Source organism: Danio aesculapii, chromosome 19, assembly GCF_903798145.1.
Source record: "Danio aesculapii chromosome 19, fDanAes4.1, whole genome shotgun sequence".
In the NCBI taxonomy this organism is placed as follows: Eukaryota; Metazoa; Chordata; class Actinopteri; order Cypriniformes; family Danionidae; genus Danio; species Danio aesculapii.
This window is the reverse complement of record NC_079453.1, coordinates 33,670,511-33,694,071: the sequence shown is the minus strand read 5'-3', so window position 1 is coordinate 33,694,071 and position 23,561 is coordinate 33,670,511. Positions and strand designations below refer to the sequence as shown.

The 23,561-nt window shown below is 33.9% G+C and overlaps 1 protein-coding gene across 2 annotated transcripts in view; it reads right to left on the bottom strand.

The window, feature by feature from the left end:
* The window catches only part of atxn1a (ataxin 1a), a 205,691-nt gene that overhangs the window by 19,235 nt on the left and 162,895 nt on the right, over nt 1-23,561 (bottom strand). Inside the window, exon 1 of one of the 2 annotated variants that reach the window (XM_056480058.1) lies at nt 3,319-3,540. The exons of the other annotated variant lie outside the window; for it this stretch is intronic. The gene's annotated coding sequence lies outside the window, so the exon portion shown is untranslated. Of the gene's footprint in view, nt 1-3,318; nt 3,541-23,561 lie in introns of those variants that run through there. 2 annotated transcript variants of the gene reach the window in all.

The following is a 23,561-nucleotide window of genomic DNA, read 5'->3' as shown; positions in this document are numbered from 1 at the left end:
GGTCTATAAATACTTGTTCGCTTTTACTATAGTTTGAGATCTCTGGATATAAGCCCAGCAAAAAAAGCTTTGGGTCAAGGAGGGTTTGTTTTGAAATGATCTTTTCACTTATGACTCTTATCTCTTCCCAAAATAATTTAATCTTTCACTGCCAAATACAGTGAAACAAGGTTCCACTAACTTCCAAACATTTTGTGCAAATGTCTGGTATGTTTTATTCTATTTATTAAATTCTACTGGTGTTACATACAGTATGTCTGCATTATCCATTTATATTGTATAAGTTTAAGACGTGAATTTATAGACATAGTGTGAGCCTTAGTACAGACTTCTTTTCAGTCCTCCTCCAAAACTTCAGACTGTAAATCTTCCTTCCATGCATTCAACCTGCAATATGAATTTTCAAAGGAGTTCATTGTCAACAAACCATAAACTCTGATATGATACCTTTTCTCAGATTATCTTTTATCATCATTTTCCAAAGATGAATATGGGGATCTATTAAGATCATTATGTTGATTTGCTTTAATAAAACATCTTAGTTGAAGGTATTTAAATTTTTTTTTCCATTGATATTAAATTTAAGCCTCAATCTGAATACGTCAAATAAAGATCTTGAATGGTTTTATGTCCTTTCGACTACCGCGATGCTTTCAATTTTAATGACATATAATTACTAATACATAAATCTGTACATAATACATAAATGCATAAAGCAAATCCTCCTAAATTATATATACATTTGAATATTTAGGTATAAATCTGACTACATAACTGCGGATCAAAGAGCATATTTATAAATATATAAAATAAGTGTGAGTATATAAATGAAAATCTGAATGTATAGTCTTCATATAAAATACCAGCCATGTCAGTAGACATATATGTTCATATTTGCTTCTTTATATTCACTATTTACAGTTAAATATCAATAATTAATATATTTATTTTTGTATCTATATGTTCAGACTTATATCTGCTATCTAAATGTACAATTCTGTATCCTCCAGTGACCTGCCAGCTTTATGACAGGTGCTTAATGCATTACAATAGCTAAAGTTGCACCCATAATGCCAAAAAATGCTGTCTAGGCAAGCTGCACACTTTAGGACACAGCCTTACTGTACAGTATGGCAGTGCTTCTACTCCTGCCTGAGGTACTGTGCCTTTAAAAGGTGGGCAGACACAGATACACACAAACTGTCTCAATGGCTAATTTCTACAATGAGCACAGAAATGGAGTGAAACTGAGACAAGTTGTAAAGTAGAAACGACGAAAGGAAAGAAGAAACAGAACACTCTCAGGAGAGAGAGAGAGAGAAAGAGAGAGAGAGAGAGAGAGAGAGAGAGAGAGAGAGAGAGAGAGAGAGAGAGAGAGAGAGAGAGAGAGAGAGAGAGAGAGAGAGAGAGAGAGAGAGAGCTTTGTAACTGCATGAAGTAGTGCAGCTGAATGACTTGCACTTTCAAGTCCAGAGATACTCATAAAGAGCATGAATCAAACACAGTAGACAAGACAGAGAAGGAGAGAACTGTTTCCCAATCTTATGTGAATTGAAAACCTTCACAATTTGACCAATAATGCTCCAACACCACTTCAGATGAAGTGAATCCACTGTATTACAGTAGACTGCATATGATTCAGCATTACTGTTGACTTTCTATGTCTATGTGAAAGCAATATACACATATTCCACATGTATGATGAACATTTTTATTAGGCAGCAGTTGTTCTATGAGTTACTATAAGTTAAAGCATTAACATAAGCTATTATTAGTCTTTTTAATTTGAGTTATTAAAATAGAGCTGTTCTAAAGCAACCTTATTGTTAAGTGTCAGTTAATAAATGCTATAATATTATGTAAGGCTTATGTTAAACCTTGTTTTACTTACTGTATTAATCATTATGAATGATGCATAATTACATGCAACTACCCCTGACCACACAGTTAATTACTCAGTATTTAATTATACTGTTAGACTGTAGCAAAGACACTCAAATAAAGTGTAACCTAAATTTGTTGTAGAAAGTAATAATAATCCCTAAATGTATATACAGTAGGGCTTTTCTAGACACTCAATGCGCTTTACACATTGAGGGAATCTCCTCATCCACCACCATTGTGTAGCATTCACCTGGATGATGCGACAGCAGCCATATTGCGCCAGACCACACATCACACCAGCCGATTGGTGGAGACAGGGTGATGAAGCCAATTATGATATGAGGATGGTTAAGAGGCCATGACGGACAGAGGACCCTACTCTTTTTCGAAGGACATCCTGGGATTTTTCATGACCAAAGAGAGTCAGGACGTCGGTTTAATGTGTCATCTGAAATACGGCGCTCACTGAGCAGTATAGAGTCCCCTTCACTATACTGGGGCGTTAGGACCTACACAGACCGCAGGTTGAGTGCCCCCTGCTGGCCTCACTAACACCACTTCATTAAAATCTGGCAGCTAATTTTGCAATTAATTACAAAGAAATTAACTATTATGTTAGTTCATGTATTTATTAACATAAACTATTGGTAATAAATTTATTACAGTATTTACTTATCTTTACTAACGTTAGTTAATGCTGTTTAAGTAAATAACATTAGTTCATGTTAACTCACTGTGCATTAAATAAAGTTACCAAGCACAATTTTTGATTTTAATAATGCATTATTTAATGTTGAATTATTATTAATAAATGTTTTACAAGATTATTCATACTAGTTGATGTTAGTAAACACATTAACCTATATTAATTAATTAATTGTCCATTATTCTAAAGTAATTAATAGTTATTAATGTTGAAGTATAAAGTCAAAATAGCCTATGAATTTTACAAACTTGACAAAACAAAACCTGTTCAAAGGAAAGCTGCCGAAATAGCCTTTAGATATTGTTGGGAACCAAGCTACAACAACAACAACAACAACAAATGTAATAACAATAAATTATGCATAATAACACGCAACTGACTGTAAACCTGACCCTCATTCTGATCTGTTGTTAATTAATATTTCTCCGTAGATTCGTTTATAGTTATACTCTAACAAGGACGATATAAAGTGAATACAAATTGTATTAACTTTTATCTAAAAAAACTGCAAGTAAATTTCACTATTAATTAGGATTAGAAATGCCAAGTAACCTTGAACCCTTAAAAATTGAAAGAGGAAATGCTAAAACTTTTTATTTAGAACCAAAATCCTTACAAATGGAAGCTACAGATATGCCCTTCAGGTACAGTTCGGAAACATGTAGAACTGAAACCAAACAGACACACTCACAAACTCACAGCAGTAGTAGAAGTGTGTTAAAGCTTACCGTACTAAGAGGCCGTAGGAGTCTCTCCCTTATTCCCTCAGGACTCAAACAGATACAAAGAGAGCCCCCCACCCTTGCCCTCCTCCACCTGTACGGAGGTACAGCGGTGTGACCGGTGCGTAACGGTGGCCCTTCTGCCTCTAAGTCATGGTTGTGGTGAGGCTCTGCCCCTGCCCCGCCGGGCCCCGTGTGTCACACAGGCAGCCTGAGCTCGGAGCTCTGCCTGCAGCTCTCAAATGTGCGTTATGCAAGGCCTTGTCGACAGCCAGATCTCCCTCCCTCCCTCTCTCTCTCTCACTCACTCACTCACTCGCTCGCCTGCTTACTCGGCTCCGCCCACACCTCACCTCACTGCGCACCAGCAACTTCATCAGGTATTCATTCAAAAAAGACACATGCCAGCTGGCAGAGCGCCCAGACTACACTGCTGGAGAAAGAGAGAGAGAATGAAAGAGAGAGAGAGAAAGAGGAGGGTGAGGGAACCAGAGTACGAGGGAAATGGAGGGAGGGAGGAAAAGGGTTGTAAAAAGAGAGCGGTGGAGATTAAACCAGAGAGCGATGGAGAGAGATATAAGGCTGATTCTACTACTACAGGCATGTTTATGTTCCAGAGCTTGATTGGTACTAAAACTAACAGATTTTTTTGTGTGTGTGTTCTTTTGTTGATAGAAGACCACATCAAAAGACCTTTTTCATAAATCACAAACATATGGACTATTATGAAACTATGTGTTATGAGTAAATTAAAGCATTAATTATTGTATGAATATTTATTAATATGGATATTGGTAACACTTTAGTTTAAGTACTAAATCCAACTGTTAACTACTGGCTTATTATTATTCTTATTATTATTCTTATTACTGTTATTATTCTTATTCTTCTTCTTCTTATTATTATTATTATTATTAAGATATAGGCTGTTTATTATTATGAACTTACTCTACATCCCATGTCCTAACCAATACCTAAACCCAACTGCTACCTTAGCAACTATTAATAAGCTGCTACAACGTCCTCTCCCAGGCCAAAACTAGTCACGGGTGGATGGCACAAATGCACAACATGTCCTAAAATGCATTAATATATACGCATGTATACATTTGTAATTTTCTATATTCGATTGGGGTTGCGTGTATTAACAATTTTATGTACATGTAGTTCAATATATACCATGTCCTGATTAGGTGCATAAGTGACGTCCTTTACACGTGCATTTATAGTTCATCATTACCCTCACTGAAAAAATTAATATACTGCAGAAATTAATAATATACGTGCCCCAAGTGGGTTTAAAGAGGTTGTGGACAGACTTTAGGCATCTAAAGACCCATTAAAAACAGATATATCTTTATGAAATAATTAGTAGTTTATTGAGCTAAAAGTCTAAGGTAATGTTTGTTAATATCCCTAAATTTTATCTTAAATTAAAGTGTGACCTGAATTATTGATATAATATACATTACTGTTCAAAGGAAGTGTTTTGGGATCATTTATGCTCACCAAGGCTGCATGTTTTTTTAATCAATCACAGTAATACTGTGAAATACTCATATCATTTCATGTTGCCTTTATTTATTTGAATATGCAAATTATTCCTGTAAAAGACAAAAATGATTTTTCTGTATAATTACTGTTAATAATGTTAATAATTACAGTTTTCAGTGTCAAAAGGTTCTTCTGAAATTACATGGTAATATGTTGATTTTTAAAAATGCTAAGAAAACTATATTGTTGTCCTGTAAACATGACCTCAGAAGCCAAATGTGTTAATTCTTCAGAATTTGTGGTAAAGCATAGGATCCACAAAAATAAAATAAAATAGTGAATACTTGAATATAGACATTAAAAGCCAAAGATATCTTCTGCTTTATTGCAGAAAAAAAATCCAAACTTTATTTTCACCACAATACATAATTAAAATGCTGTAATTGTATGGAGCCTCAAAAGTAATACATTTACAAAATAAAATGTATTCATCCACAACACAATTCACATTTACAAAATCCAAGTTCAAAACACGATTCATAAATATGCAAATCCAATTCATAAGTTCAAAACAGGATTAAAAAATGTGCAAATTAAATTAGTAAGTTCAAAACACGATTCACAAATACGCAAATCCAATTCATAAACTCAAAAAATGATTCCAAAATACACAAATCCAATTCATATTTCAAACAATAATTCAAAAATATGCAAACCTAATTCGTAAATTCAAAAGTCGATTAAAAAATATGCAAATCCAACTCGTAAAAAAAAAAAAAAAAAAAATTTAAAAACACACAAATGCAATTCATAAATTGAAAGAAACGATTAAAAAACATATACAAATCCAATTCGTAAAATCAAAAAACGATTAAAAAAATATGCAAATCCAACTCGTAAATTCAAAACACAATTTAAAAATACGCTAATCCAATTCAGAAATTAAAAAAACTATTCAAAAATACACAAATCAGTTAATAAATTTAAAAAACAATTTCAAAAATACGCAAATCCAATTTGTAAATTGAAAAAACAATTAAAAACACTCAAATCCAATTCATAAATAAAAAAAAATCAGCAATATGCAAATTTAATTCGTAAATTGAAAACACGATTCACAATTACACAATCCCAATTCATTTGCCGAAAATATTTATGATTTTCACTTGAGAATTCATGAATTGTGTGCTTACAGGTGTACGAATTGGATTTTGTGAATGTGAATTGCTCTGTGCAGGTGAATTTAATTTTTTAGATGTATTGTTTTTGAGACTGATCTGGCTTCATATAAATGTCATATGTAGTCACTACAGTAGTTTACAACAGATTGTTATACTGTAGAAGTTTATTTTCTAAAAGTCCTGAAGACATCAGACAAACTACTCAGACGAGTAAATACAGTATGCCCTCTGCCTTACATGACTCCCACACACAGCACTAATCATTTGAGCAGAAGAGCACACACAAACACAGACCCACACACACACATACACACACACATTTCCCTGGAGAGCCACAGCGTTCCCAGGATTAGCAGCTCGTTTTAGGTGAGCTCAATGAAAGCACAAGGACACTGTGATGCTAATCCTGTACAGTGACATCTCTTCTAATCGTAAGACTCTGAACCTCTGTGTTTCTGCACCATTTAAGACTTAAACGGCGTTAATACAACAGAGAACGGTTATCTTTGGCACTGGTGTAGTTCTGTGAAGACTCCAGCAGGTGCTGCTACAGACAGCAACGTCTCAGATTCATAGCTGAAGGCTGGAGAGTTTGTTTAGCTGACCTAGTTAGCTAAGCAGTTTTGATAAATATATATTCTGCTCATTGGTGGTGAGGATGGTGCAATAAGGGTGGACAACACAAATGCTGCGCACATACAAGAAAAGTGTGATAGAGTTATTGTGGTTAATGCAATCTAAAGACATATTAAATCTTGATTTAAAAACGAAATATTTAGTGTATTAAAGAAACAGAAGAAACAAAAAACAGCTTTTTTGAGTTTGAGTTTTTTGTTCTGTCGAGAACAAAAGAAGATATAATAAAAAGTTTCATAACACTGTTACATTATGGATGTCAATGGTTTCAGGTTTCCTACATTCATCAATATATTTTCTTTTGTACTCAAACTGGCATAAAGGGTGAGTAAACAATTACAGAATTGCAGTGGTGAAAAGAGTACTGAAAAATCATCCTTAAGTAAAAGTACCATTACTTGCCTAAAAATGTAGTGCAAGTAGAGTAAAAGCATCTGTTGTAAATATTACTCAAAGTATGAGTAAAAAGTAGCCCTTTCCAAAGTACTCAAGAGTAGTGAGTAGCGAGTATTACACTGTAAAAAGCTGATGCATTTACATGTAATTTGTGGATATGTGTATAAGTAATATTCTGTAGTGCATTTAGTTATTGCCCTGCAGGCACACGACATCATAAGACATCAATATTAGGTAGATTTAGCTCATGATGTCTGGTGACCAAAATTCAATGTCTAGCCAGTGTCTAAGGACAAAGTTATTTTGATGTCCAATAGGGGTTGATATTTTATTGATTTTAGGTTGTGTTAGAAAGTGACCAAAATCCAACGTCGATTCTTAAACCGACGTCATATTAATGCCAAATACTGACATTTTATCGTCAGCTAAGGCAACCAAAATCCAACGTCTGATAGACGTCATAGTGGTAACGTCCACACAACGTCAAGCTGTATCATTATTAGATGTTGATATTTGGTTTATTTTAGTTTGGTTATTGGACACTGACGTCAGCCTGATGTTGAGTTCTAACGTCAACCAGATTTTCATTTCCAAACAAATTGCAACGTCCCTATGACGTTGGGGTACAACATCAATCTGACGTCATGTTGCCGTCTTGTGCCTGCTGTGTGTCATACATTAAATATCTGTCATTTTTTCATCAGTGACATGCATCTAAACAGTCTCTGGATTAATGCGTGTAAACATTTTGGACATCTTCTCGGACACTTTTAATGCTTCCAAACAGTTTACTGCAATTATAAATCGCCCATGTCTTGAGGTAGTTCATTATGCGATTTACCTCTTCTATGTGTGATTTGATTGGACAGGAATTACAGGACTGATTTTTCTAATCCCCATAGACAAGAAATAATGAAGTAGTGACTGCAGGTTGAAGGAAAGTAGTGGAGTAAAAGTACCGATACTGCACTAAATACATACTCAAGGGAAAGTAAAAGTACACATTTTTAAAACTACTTGGTAAATTACAGTTCCTGAGAAAAACTACTCAATTACAGTAATTTAAGTATTTGTAATTTGTTACTTTACACCACTGGTGTAAAATTATTCATGTGATTTTAAGGTCTGTGACTGAGAATTGTTTAAAAGTCAGTTTAAAATATTCAAGATTAAGAAATGATGTCTTAACTTTAAGAAATAAATTACTGTATCATTACTTTATCAACGCTTGGGATTGGTTTATTATATTTTATGCAGACTCTCTCTCCCCTATAAAGTCATCCCAATGTGTCTTAACAATAAATTATTTCCAAATAGACATATTCATTTCATCTGGTGAAAGTTGACCAACATCGCAATATACAGTGGGGGATATACTGCATAAGTATTCAACACGTCACCATTTTTCTCAGAAAACATATTTCTAAAGGGGCCGTGGACTATTTCTAAAGGTGCCGTGTTATCAACAGATGTTGATAACAACCAAAGAAATCCATATATGAAAAGAAAACTAATTAGATTACAAATTAAGTTATGTGTTATAAAAAAGTAAAAAGTATTGAACACATGAAGAAAGGGAAAAGTGAAAGCCCAGACAGCAGCTTGAACCTCTTGAATATTAGCTGCTTCAGTCCAACATCTACATTACCAAGATGATGAAGATTAAACCAGTGTGGACATTTCAGCTAGACAATATCCCAAAACACAGCCAAGAAAACTCTCAGATGGATTCAGAGAAAGAAAACCAACTGTAGAATGGCCCAGGCAATCACCTGACTTGAAACCAACAGAAAACAGAGATTTGATAGACGAGACCCACAGAAACATCAGTATTTTGATATTCAACACCTGAGCAATGCATAAGATTTCATTCTCCATATAAGAAGCATCTTTAAACTGCCATCACCAAAAAAATACAGAAACTGACACACTACTCTGCTTCCCCAAATTATAATTGTTATTTTTGATTGCTTAATGATGCTACACTATTACTGCAATCTAAATACATCCTCAAAATACAGACGAACATGGATGTGAACTTTGTGAGTGATGCTGGCCTCCGTTCTGTGCGCTCGGGCTCCATGTGGGCCTGCGATGAGTCAATTTAACGCATGGCTGATTGTGTCCCTATGGGCCACGTTATGGAAAGTATGAGGCAGTCAGAGGTTGTCAGTGCTTTGAGCTCAGCTTTGGTCATTACTGCGAGTCAATCCCAAGCGCAGCACATGACGGGCACGCAAGGAGTTCCCCTTGTTAGGCAAGCTGTTTACAGAGCCGCAGTCAACAAAAACAAGCAGCGCGGGAAGGTTTGTCTGTGGCCATGGCTACAAATTAGCCGTGCTCTCCATTCCCGGGCCTTCAGGGTAATTCAATTAGTTTTTGTGTGTTTACTCTGAAGCGTGTGCAGTCACCTGAGAGAGTAGTAAATGGACAAGGAAATGGAGATACAGACAGATATTATGAGCAACAAAGTTAGATGAAAGAGACGATGATGATTTGAAACAGAAACGGTGGGTTAATTGTGAGATTAAAAAGCTCTCGATCTGGAAGACTGAACTAAACTGACAACAAAATGTTCCCTTAAAGAGATGGTTCAGCCAAAAATTAAAATATGTGCTGCTTTACTTGTTTCAAAACCTTTAAGTTTCATTCAGTGAAATACAAAAGTAGATATTTAGAAAAATGTGGAAAATTTGTAACATTGACTTCCATAATATTTGTTTTTTCCTACTAGGGAAGTCAATGTTTTTTCAGTTTTCTTCAAAATATATTCTTTGGTGTTTAACAGAAATAGAAAACTCATAATTGGTTGGCACCACTAAAAGGTGAATAAATAGTGAGTAATTTTTCATTTTTTGGGTGAACTATCACTTTAAAGAGACCAAATTTATCCATTATTTATTCACCCTTCACTTCGTCCAAACCTGAGTTTCTTTCTACTGTTAAACAAAAAAAGAAGATACTTTGAAAAATGTTGTAAAATTAATTTGCATAGTATTATTGCCCATTATGGTTGTCAGTGTCTACCAATGTTTAACATTCTTCAAAATATCTATTTAATTAAAAAAAAAAAACAACAACATTGAACCACTTGGGGGTGAGTACATCGTAACCAATCGGCAACATCCTGCTCTTGTCATGGTTTCTGGCCTGTCTCTTAATAAATCAAACTTAGTCTGGAGGTTATGAATATCAGAAGAATATACTTTTGGAATATTTTCCAAAAAAGCAGAGACACCCGGAGCAAAACTGTGAGGGGGTGAATTTTTTATAACTCATTCGTTTCATTTATATTAAGTCTGCATAATTAAAGGCGTAGCCACTTGAGTGATAGCTAGGTTTCGCTGGTTGCAGTCATGTCAGCTCAGCTGATTCCGGCTGATTAGCTGCTGAACTCGACATATACATCATATTTTTGTTTTGTTTTATGTGGCTTTACACAGTCAATTGCCATTTGGGATTATTTCTTACAATTATTAGATAATATGGTATGCTGTGTACACTTAATTGTGCTACAAAACCATTCAAGTGGCCTCCATTTCCTAGGTGAGTAAAATTCTTATTTTTGAAAATTCTTGAACAGTCATAGGAAGCGTGGTCATACAGTGTTATGCCTTGATTTCATAAATAGCCTTGCATTTACTAATACAGACTATATTTGAAGTGTTTGAAAGTAATTCACGTTTTCCTCCTGTAGAAAAACATCATAAGAACAATGCTTAATGGCTCAATGTATTACAACAGTGTTTTTAAAAGCCCAAACAGAATTTAATAATATATTATACATTATTTATTTATTTAGGTTTTAATGCCATATCAGCAGCATTGGCTATATTCATGGCAAAAATATATACTAAATATACAATATATAATCATATAACCATATCAGTTTCTTAACAAACATACATCGTCAAAAAACAAACATACAATAAACATACAAATAGCAAAAACACCGAAAAGAGTCATATACAATCTTTGTTTAATTAAAGATAAATATTCAAAAGTTGCTCCAGAAGGCGCCTTTTCAAATGTTTCACTTAAAATATTTACCAAATAAAAACATCCTCTAATATCATTTAAAAATACACATTCTATTAAAATAGGTTTTATCGTCAAAATATTCTTACACAAGTCACAAATAGGTTTTTCTTCCCCGTTCAATAAATATGAGTGTGTAAGTCTTGAGTGTCCGATTCTACATCTCGTATGTACAACCTGGTCATGTCTATTTTCAAAACTGTAATTATTTCTTTAATTTACAATTGGATTTACTTCATACAATGTGGTATTTCTACATTCATCCCATTCCATTTGCCATTTCTCATTAATATACAGATTTAAAACAGGTATAACATCAAACACAGGAATTTTACAATCTGCTCTCTCCAACGGTTGGGCTTCCTTAGCTGCTTTGTCTGCACGTTCGTTTCCAATGAATATAATATAGTATACAACCAAGCACATGTGGTCAGAACACAAACAAATCGCAGGTAATGAAGAGTTAAGCGCTTCTCTCAAAGAAAAACTCATTTAAGCAAAATGCTATCAGGCATCTGTAGCTCCGCTTACGCTTGGCCGGGCCCACTTGTAGCTTCACTTCCGCTCTTCACATACCTACGGGTGACGTCACGGATACTACGTCCATATCTTTTACAGTCTAAGATCATAACTAAATGTTTAATTCTTAGATAATTATGCCTTTAAATCACAAAATGGATCTACTCTACAACTTCAGTTGAGAACATCATCTTCCTCCTCCTCTCTACTGCTTGCAGTCATTAAATCACAGAGAAGCTTGACAACATAAAGATTTTAGAGACCACTTAAGGTGTAGAGCCAAGATTGCAATTTTAATACCTCAGAATGCTGTCACACAAGTCCTAAATAGTGTTAAAACACACCATTAGTTGAGAAAAAGCTCTTAAAAACTGTGAAACTGAAATGTCCAGCAACTGACAACCAATCATAAAGAAGCACAGCTAGCCTCATTAATTATGCAAGAGCTTTGCACAGTTGCAGAAAAGCTCACTTCCTGTTTTTCGTTTCAGCATCTGATGGAAGTTGAAGACAATAGTGCTGACAAACTGGAGATATACAGAATTATACAATAATATACAAAACAACCAGAGAGTTTGTGTGCAGCACGTGTCATATTAACATTTTATTAAAGAAAACAATAACTTCACTTTAGCAATGTTGTTCACACTTAACAATACGGTTCCATTAGCTAATATTATTACTAATATAAACTAAGATAAAAATAAATACTTGTACAGCATTTATGGTCACACTTTATTTTGATGGTCCGTTTGCTGAATTTAAGTTACATTGAATCTACATGCCAACTTATTCTCATTAGATTATAAATAGACTGTTAGGTTGGGGTTAGGGTTGGTGTAAGTTGACATGTGCTTGCAAAGTTTCTTATAGTCAGTTAAATGTGTGTTGAAGGAGCAGTATCAGCAAATATTAAGCAGACAGTCTACTAACACTCAAGTGGGCCATCAAAATAAAGTGTTACCTAATTTTTTGATTCAGTAGCTAATTCGTATGAATTTGTGCAATGTCATTTGTATAATTTAGTACATTTTGCTCATTACAACTTGGAATTAGGGGTGGGGTTTGGTGCTACGCCTTGAAGGGTTCGGATTTCTACCTTCCAATGCGTCTCAGCATGGATCAATGTTTATCCTTTTCTCATCATCCGGTTTCTTATTATTTTTATTAAAGATGATTATTGAATAGTAAATAAAGTAACACATTGCTTAATACAAGAATGTTCAGTGAATTTGCCTGTCTCTTTGAAACTATTTTCAGGAGCCACCAAACTAGGTCAGAGGTCACGGAGACCTCAAGTGGAACTGAAGGGCCGAGGACTGGAAACAACTGTTTATATTGTTATTTCTATGAGTTAATACTATCTAAAATGTCTAAAGTGATTTTGCTATTTTTACAGTTAATTCTTTTAAAGTGATTCTACTTTTTATTCAGGATAGACTTTGTGTAGTAAGGATATAACTGCCTGAATGTAGATTATACTGGTTTTTAACCAGTTTTGATAAAGACGGCTGAGATTACACTCAGCCTTGGGTAAGAAACAGATTACTTTAAGAGTGTATGTTTTATTTGATTCTGGATCCGTTTCACAGGTCTGGAATCAGCTCTAAACAGTCTAGTGGATGTCTGATGTTTATGCTTAAGATATTGTTAGAATTTTACGCACGCACCCACATGGAAATGTTCCTAGTCTATCTGTGTTTTAACCAATCAGGTTAGAACACCTATATGTATGATGCAGTTAATGACGTTATGTGAGAGTATAATTGTTATTGATTTGTGATTTTAAGCAGAGCGGCCTAGGAACTCATTGCGAGTGTTGAAGCTGGCTTCTATTGATGAAACTGCAAACTATCTTCAGTAAACTTTACTTATGTATTTGAATCTCTGACTCCGGCTGTTCTTCATCCGACAGACTGGTCATTCTTGGGCTTAAACTGTAAATAATCCCTACACCTTCTTTTAAAATGTGTACATTTTTGTACAACTGAACTAGTATGAATTTGTACGGACTAGCCACTAAACTGACAAAATGTAAAATAGTTATGCTAGAAATAGATTGAAAGTAAAATATCAATGTCGCCTGATTGTTGATCTGATGAATAAGCTGTTATTGGTCAAAATAGTTTGAAGATGTTGGAAACTATATTTTTAAGAATATAGTGGAGCTGCGCATAGATGAATTTGCTCTTCAGTGTTTGGACTTTCAGCAATGAAAATTACACCACACTAAACTGAACTAAACTGAATTTTAACTCTGAAAACTGGACTGACACAGTTTCAATTTACTAAAACTTCTATGTTAAGCTGCTTTGACACAATCTACATTGTAAAAGTGCTATAGAAATAAAGATGAATTGAACAGAATATGGCTGAGATTGCAAACATGAGCCAGATGGTGAATGTGTGCTCTTACAATGATGTTGGCAAAAAAGTGGCTCAAATTGAACTTCTGACCCTCACAACTAAAAAGGTAAACATGCTTTATTATTTTGTGTTAAGTGTTAACACTAATGCAGAAATCAATCTGGATTTTGATCTTATAATACTTATTATACCAAATGATCAACTAGAAGTCAAGTTATTATTCGTTGTTCCTAAAACTTGGATAGGCGACAAGACTTTTGTTAGGTGTATTATTATAACACAATATATTGTCAATTTCAAGTTGTAAGAATGTTTAATGCAGTCAATATAGATTGCAACCCCATCTGGTTTTGCAGTCACCAACCATGTTAATGACGCTAGCATGGTGGAAGCTCAAACCATCGCGGGCACATCTATTTTAAACTCTCTTTTATTATATTACTTGGAAAGCCGAGTTAAAATCATATCCAAGTATAATTATCACTCGTGTTTTATACTTGACACATGCTGCTAATCACAGTACACATAAATAAAAATACCACAATCTGCACACACATCAAGTCGTTCAAATGCATGATTCTTTAAATAGTTACATTCGCCTAACACATTAAATGATGGGTTTAGATATCACACTGAATGCTAAGGTGTGAATGAAAAGAATGTGTTACAAGTCCCGTTCGTCCCTTTGTCAGAGAAGTGATTTAAAGGTTACACATTGTGCCCTTAATCATATGATGTCAAATAAATCTCTGGTCCCCAGTATAAAGTTTCAGCCCAAATTACCAAACAGATCATTTATCATAACTTGTCAAATTTGGTTATTTGGTTGTGAGCACCAAAACACCCTCTTTGTATGTGTCCCTTCAAATGTAAACGAGCTGCTGTTTCCAAAAACAATTTCTTTATTCTGTTGAACACAAAAGAATATATTCTGAAGAAACCTGGAAACCTGTAACCGTTGACTTCCATAGAAGAAACCCCCCCCCCCCAAATATTATGGATGTCAATGGTTTCCAGCTTTCTACAAAATATCTTCTTTTGTGTTTAACAGATGAAAGAAGATCATAAAGGATTAAAACAACTTAAGTATGAGTAAACAATGTCAGAATTTTCATTTTTGAGTGTACTATCTATTTAAGTCTGATGTCCTTTCTGAGCTGGTATAGATGCACTCCTCAATTATTAACCCCCCTGTTTATTTTTCCCTTAATTTCTGTTTAACGGAGAGAAGATTGTTCTACAAATTTCTAAAGATAATAGTTTTAATAACTCATCTCTAATAACTGATTTATTTTATGGCATGATGACAGTACATAAGGGCAGCACAATATATTGTTTCAGTATTTATATCGTAATGTGCGCATTGGGAGTTGGGACTATTTAGTTTAGAATTATATATATTTTATCAGGATTATAAAGCCACACAGTTAATAATACATACGATTTCTGGAGTTACTGCAGAGTTCAACTATAACGGAGTAAAAGCTGCACATTTTTAACCCCTAAGAGAGTTTAAAGCACTCAGGCACATGAAATTTTATAATTTGTAACTTCAATAAAAATTATTTCATTGAACAATTTATACAGTAAAGACTTTGTAGTGTTATTTTATTTTATATCTGATTGTTCCATTTTCTGTATCTGAATACGATTTGACTACCCTAAAAACCATAAAGCACTATATATTTTTTATATTTGCTATTGTATTTATTTATTTGCGCTTGTAATTTGTTCATTACATTTCATGTATCGTTCACTCCCCTACAGATTTATCCCAATCAATCTAAAATTAATAAATTATTCCCAAATAGAGCTATTCAAGTTGTCTGGTGAAATTGAATAGATATTGCAATATATATATATATATATATATATATTGCAAAAATACAAAAAATTGCAATGTCAGATATTTCCAATATCGTGCAGCCCTAGTACATAATACTTTACTAGATATTTTTTAAGATACTAGTATTCAGCTTAAAGTGACATTGAGAATGTTTACATGGACACCAATAATCCGATTTTAATACGATTAAGACAATACCCTGATTAAAAGTCTACCCGTCATGATCACCAGCGATCTAACCACCAGAGGTCGCAGGTAAACGCTCACTTTCACATGAACTACAAATCTGCTGGTGAATGGACTACAAAAACCAGTCATGCTCCACACACACAACCGGTTCCAGATCCTGACTAATTGCATACACATAGCTGATGCTGCTCAAGTACTGATTACACACACATATATACAGCTCACTTCGAGACACTCATGGTTGAGTCTTGCTTTCTGTTATAGTGACATTACAACACGTTTCCTTTGTTTGCCTTTGCCATGTTTTTGATCCTTGCCTCGTTTATTTGTTTAATTCTGTTTGCTGCTTGCCTTGTGACCATCTGCCGGTTAATTTAACTACGACTCTGGATTTCCCTTGTACATCTGTTAACCCCTGCATTGACCATTGCTTGCCTGACCATTCTAATAAACCTGCATGTGGATCCACACCTCTGTTGTCAGTGTCGCACACCCTGGTTACACTCCCATGTAAACTGATTTTTGATTGATTTAATCCAATTAAGGTCATAATTTAACAAAACAGAAATCAAATTAGGACATGTGGAGTATGCCGATTTTAGTCGCGTTATTAAAGTGCATTATAGACAGGTCAACTTTTACCGTCATGAAGGATTTTCACAGCATTTTGCGACAGAATAATCTATACACACACGGCTATTTGACACTATTCTCTGCGTCTACCGAGTCAGTAAAGGACCACAGACACCTGCATCACAAAATGCTGAGGTTGTTTTTTTCCCCATACAGTGTGCGATATCACATTCCATTAAAACAACACTCTTCCAGCAGTTCATACTTGCATCCAATATCTCTTTTGTCACGGGGGCATGCATCAAATGTTCCTGAATAAAATGAAAAGTGCCAAACTGCAGTTAAAGTTGACAAATTACCGGATGCGCCGCTCGAAGCCGCGACACGGCACACCAGACACTCTTTGTAGCATGGCAGAAACATGAAGTGTCCTGAATCGTCGCGCCACTCATTTTTGAATTCTAAACATAGGTTTCTGCAGTGGTCCGCGGCGCCCAGCCGTCGACTTGAGTGTACCCTGATAGAAACCTATGTTTAGAATTCTAAAACGCATGCTAGTTAAGATCACAGGGAGCTTCTGGATCGCGAGAAATGCAAACGGCTGAAGTATAAGGTAGACTCAATGAGAAATACACGTTTGCAAACCTACCTAAAGAGACAACCAATAATTCCGATTAGAATGATAATGTGGAGAATATTGCTCTTGTGTTGAGCCCAATGAGCCTTGCATCTAAAAATAGAGCAAGGGTGTTCCTTTAGTGATATCGCTTCGACTCACGCTGAAAATGGCGGACGTGAATCAACAAACTGGGGATATGATGACGCGCCTGTCAATCAATATTGGTGGGCGGGGGGAAGGCTCTCCTACGTAAAGTTGCGGTCGGTTTGAAAACTGCTCCAATTGGTCCACCGTTTTTTATGTTGTTAAATTGAAAAAAAAAAACACTGGGTGTGCTTATATCACCCCAATATGACAGTCTATACACCATACATGCACATATGTCTGTCCAATCAGCTTGAAAAGCAGATTTTTTACCATAGGTGCCCTTTAATGTAGTCAGTTAAAGGCTTAATTAGGCTAATTAGGCAAGTTAGGGTTATTGTATAACAATGGTTTCTTCTGTAAACAATAAAAAGGAATATTGCTTAAGGGAGCTAATATTATTGACTTTAAAATTATATATTTTTTATTCAAAACTGCTTTTATTCTGGCCAAAATAAAACAAATAAAACTTTTTCCAGAAGAAAAAATATTGTAGGAAATTTTGTGAAAAATTCCTTGCTCTGTTAAACATCATTTGGGAAATATTTGAACAAGAAAGAAAAAAAACAATTCACAGGAAGGCTAATAATTCTAAATTCACCTGTATATTGGAAAAAGTAACTTTCCACATGTCCCCTTTAAAATCCACTCCTATTGAAGCTCACAGGAAAGCTTTGCAGTATTCAAAAGAATGTAACCACCCTCTCATCTCCAGATGTGTCCTTTTACGCGCACGCACACTGAATGGCTTCAGACTGATACGCAGAGCTGAATGGCTTTGATCGCACCTGCATGAGGGAGAATGGCTGTGACTCCCTCTGACTGTCTGTGCTCAGCTGTGGTTTCCCTCACTCTGCTTCAGTGAGGGATAAACTCTAGAGTCGAGTCACCACGGAGACACATGAAGAGCTCAATACATATGCATATTACTCATACTTGTGCAAACCCACGCATCCATATGTGCATTAAAGAGACTCTCAACATTCACACGCAGTTTTAAAAGCAATGGTTTATTAAAGAAGAGTTCATTCTGAGATAATCTGTTTATACACACTGATATAAATCTGTGGGAGATATTTTGAAGAATGTCCTGGCAGCACTTTTACATACATTAATAGTTAATGGCCTAAAAAAATCTTTTTTTAAATAATGTACACCAGATATACTGTTTTAATAGAGCATATTATAAAAATAAGCTTTCTATTGATGTATGTTTTTCTTAGACTATAGGACATTATTTGGCCAATATACAACTATTTGAAAACGTGAAATCTGAGGATCAAAAAAGTTAAATACTGAGAAAATTATTTTTAAAGTTGCCCAAATGAAGAGTTTAGCAACGCATATTACTAATCATACATTGAGTTCTATATATTTACAGTAGTAAATGTACAATAATTATTCACAGGACATCTTTCCTTAATTCAGTAATGATTTTTGGCATTAAAAACAAAAATGGTAATTTTGACAATGAATTTTAGGCTATTGCGTTGATAGCATTTTTTGTATAACATGTCTTAATTAAATCTATTAAGTTTTAAATCAAACCACATTACCCAAAACCTAAGATTAAGAAAATAAAAATAATTAAAAAATCTAATCAAACACCAATTCACACAGTCCACAACTTCACACTTCTAAAGCTTCTTCGATATCTCAATTTTTTAAAGTTCAAAAACAACTTCCAGATATCACAAAATTGAACTGAAAAATTGAACTGAACTGAATATAAATATATAATTTATTATGATTATGATTATAATTCATTATTATGGTAATTTTATTCATTATTTTTCATTTAGAATTTACTTATTTCTTATATTATTATTTAATAATACAAGATATTTAAAAAAATGTTGTAATATAGCGTTCTGAATGCTTAAAATAATGTCATTATTTTAGTTATTATGAGAGACATGTTATGAGTACATACTATAAGCAACATTTTCCTATTATAATCAGATATATTATTAATATGCATATTATTATAATTATTATTTATATATACTTATTAATGACCGTAAAAAATCTTTAAAAAACAATTAAACATAAAATATACTTCGTTAAATATATTATAATATATTATGATTATTATTCATTATTATGGTAATTTTACTCTTTATTTTTGTGTATATTATTTACTAATTTCTTATATTGTTATTTATTAATATAAGATATTTAAAAACGTAATATGGCATTCTGAATGCTTAAAATAATGTAATTATTTTAGCTATTATAAGGGGCATGTTATGATTATATATTATAAGCAACAAGTTCTTATAATTAGATCTATTATTAATATGAATATTATTATTATTATTATTTACATACACTTATTAATGATTGTAAAAAGTATAAAAAACTGAACAAAATATACTTCATTAAATATATTATAATTTATTATGATTATTCATTATTATGGTAATTTTATGCATTATTTTAATCTTATGAATAAATAAATAAAGCAACACAAATAAATAAATTAATTAACTAATGTACACCAAATATACTGTTATAATATAGCATATAATAAAAATAAGCTTTCCACTGATTTCCATTCCATTAAGATGTTTTTGTTAGGATAGGACACTTTTGGCTAATATGCAACTATTTGAAAATGTGGAATCTGATGATCAAAAAAGTACTATAAAATGTTGAGAAAATTATCTTTGAAGTTGTGAACTGTTAATGAAGATTTTAGCAATGCAATATTACTTATCATAAATATATTTTTACAGTTATCATTTTTATATAGAGTTTTTATATATTTACAGCAGTAAATGTGCAATATTTTTTCACAGGACATCTTAATAATGTCATGATTTTTGGCATAAAAGTAAAATGTTTTTTTTTTTGGCTGTTGCATTGCATTTTTTGTATAACATGTCGTTATTAAGTTTCAAATCAAACCCCTTTACCCAAAACCTAAGACAGGTTTAGGGGAAAAATAATAATAATAATCATTATAGAATCAAATCAAACACCAATTCACACATTCCACCACTTCTAAAGCCTCTTCGATATTTCCAAAATTCAGAGAATAAATTATAATAAGAATAAATGTTGTGTATGTGTGTTCACCCAGCTATTTAATACATTACAGTTTTAAATCATTACAGCTTTTTTCTGTATTTTGATCAACTAAATGCAGTCTTGGTAAACACATTCCACATGTTCATGACCATACATAAAAAGTAGAATAATATAATAAAAAAAGATCAGATTTTAAGGACTCCAATGGCTGCCCCTGCTTGTATGTAAAGAATAAATTCAATAATAGTTGCCAGTATCTCCTCTTGTCCATTACTTTTGTAATCACGCAGCACATTCTCCCTCACCTGTACCACCGTCATCAGTCTCTAAGCACTATAAACCCAACAATGACTCATTAGCTGGGTGAATAGACAGATTGGCACAGAGAGAGCAGCACCACAGTCGTACCCAGCATGCCCAGCAGCATTACAGAGCGCAGCATTAACCCCATACTGAGCCCTGAGGAGAAAGGAATGGCTGCAGATTAACTTTATGTGCTTTTTACTGAAGCGCCTGCAGCAAAACCTGATGGCCGAATGCTGAGAGGACACCAGAGATGCAATATTTTAGGCAGCCGGATCGCAGTTTGAGTGTTAGTGTGGGTTGTTCGCTATTCAGAGATGAATGGAGAATGTCTTCTTTTATCACAATTCAGTGGGTGAATTTGAGTCGCAATAGCAAACAGATGTAGGACTGTTAATTAAATTAAGTTCTACTGAAATCAAATGAATTTGATTTGATTGTAAATGTTGTTTTTAATAATACATAGTATTTGTCTATACATATATATCCATGTCAAACACACAAAATTATATTTTCAAAAACATGACATACATAAATATATCAGGATTTCTGCAGGATTCACCAAGTTAAATGTAAGACTTTAAGACATTTTAGGACCATTATGAAGGACCTTTTCAAATGTCCCACATGGAAAAGATTTTTATTTGCCCCATCAAAAAAAATTATTTTAATTGTGTACATTTAATAATACAATACAAATTAATAATAATAAAAAAGAATTTAGATATTTCTTAGCAAAATATTTTAAATATTGTGTAAAACCTTTTTAAATATTGAGTACTAGTATTCATACAGTTTTTATCTATGCACAACAATCCTTCCAGTGGTCCATTCTTCGTACGTGGATTACTCAATTTGCTGGATTTGGTTATGACAATTTGACACAATCCAGGATCATTTCGTCTTTCAAAACTCATCCGAGAATTGTTGTCATAGCAACAGGTCTGGTAGCTCAAACCTGCTCGGGAGCAGGCTTATTTCATATAAACAGGATTAGATCGGCTCATTAAATGCTGATATTTTCTTACAGTAGTAACCTATAGGTTATATACACTTGGGGAAAATAGTTGAAAAAAAAGTATATATATATATATATATATATATATATATATAAACACACACACACACACACATTTATCATTTATAATAATTAATATTATTTAATATTAAATAATTAATAATATTTATGTTTATATACACATTCTGCACGGGGTGGTTCTTCCCAATGGGATCAAAGCAAACATTTATTATATGGATTTTTTGAGATACAAACACCTAGTATTTTAAGGTAGTGATCCAGCTTTAATTCAGCAATCCAGCATTTTTGATCCAGTAATTTCTGTTAGATAATAGACATGCAGAATATTCCACAGTTTCTTGTTTGTTTGTTTTTTTTATAAAGAAATAATAATTTATGCAGTCATGCACATGTTTTGACAGCTAATATGATGGTGATTTGATTCTTTGCAAAAGTTGCAGACGCCTTTTTCCGATACCAAAAACTTTTTTGATGCAAAATGCTTGTTTAATTAAAATTATGGGTGTGTGGGTCAGTCGGGCAGTCAGTCGGTCGACAGCAAGCTGGCCTGGTCAGCTAAAGTGTATATTTCGCCCTCTGGTGGATTTACATGAGAAGAGGATGCGCAAGAGTAATTTGAGATCATCAAAAAGTGTACACAGCGGCCTCTGGCAGACTGCAAAAACAAAAACTGCGAGCAGACATATCACCGTTTATGTATTTCGCCCTCCCCAGAAATATAGACCTAAGCCTGGGTTGAAAATATTTCTCTCTCCTGTCATTCCAATTCAATCTAAACTTGAGTTAAACTCAGTTGTGAATTCTCAATATTGGCGCCATGTTTCTCTGTTTCTGGTAAGTGTAATACTGTGTGAGGGGGAGCGATAGAGAGAGAAAGTGACATGAAACTGTAGCCGAATAGAAACTCAGTCTGGCTCTCTTCAATCTCTTACAGTGCCAAGTCTGAGGGTGTAACTATAAATGAGAAAGAGGGTGGTCTGCGAGGTCAGTGAACATAAATACCCACATACCTTTGCCTAGCTTTTATAGGCTGATACTGTTTATATAAAGCTAATTATAATTACTACAGACTAAACCCTCACCCAAACGCAGCAATGAAGCTCAATCTTTTGGTATGCAGGTTGAAGGGAGAAACCCTGAGATGTGCTTTTTTGAATATTACTTTCCATGTACAGTAGCTGTTTGTGAATGGAAAACAAAGTCTTAGTCCTTTTTTGGAACAGAATCAATTGTACAAATCATCTAATTGACAATAAGGATACATATAGTGTCTCATAATTTAAGAGAAATCAAACATGAAAGCCCTGTAGTGACCAAACCTTCATCAGCAGAAAGAATCCATTATTTATTTGCTGAGAGGCATATTCTGTGGACAGAAAACTGCTCAGATGAAAGCCATTTTATTGATTTGGGTTTGATGGGAAACTTTACAGTAGGTTCATGATTAAACTGATGAAAGACTGAACCCAAGGTTTGTTAGGAGGTCAGTAAAGGTGGAGGTGAAGTTTCAAGGTTTGGTGATTGTTTTCTGCAGCATATCAGAATATCAGAAGCTCCGTCAACAACATGTGGTTCCTTCCTTGCATTCATCACACAAACAGCCAGCAATTTTCAAACTAAAAAACACTGAAATCATGAAATGGCAGCCCAGAGTCCTGATCTAAACCTGATTGAAAATCAAACATTGAAAGTTGAAAATGGTAAAGAAATACACTCCAGTCAGCTTGAAGAAGAGTAGATGAAGAGTTCTCACCAGTGTATCAGATATTATAATGGGTGTTTCGTTTCTACCACTCACAGCAAGCAGTCAACCAATCACAACAGACTGGACTATTTGACCAATCAGAGAAGAGCAGGATCTCAGAAATGAGC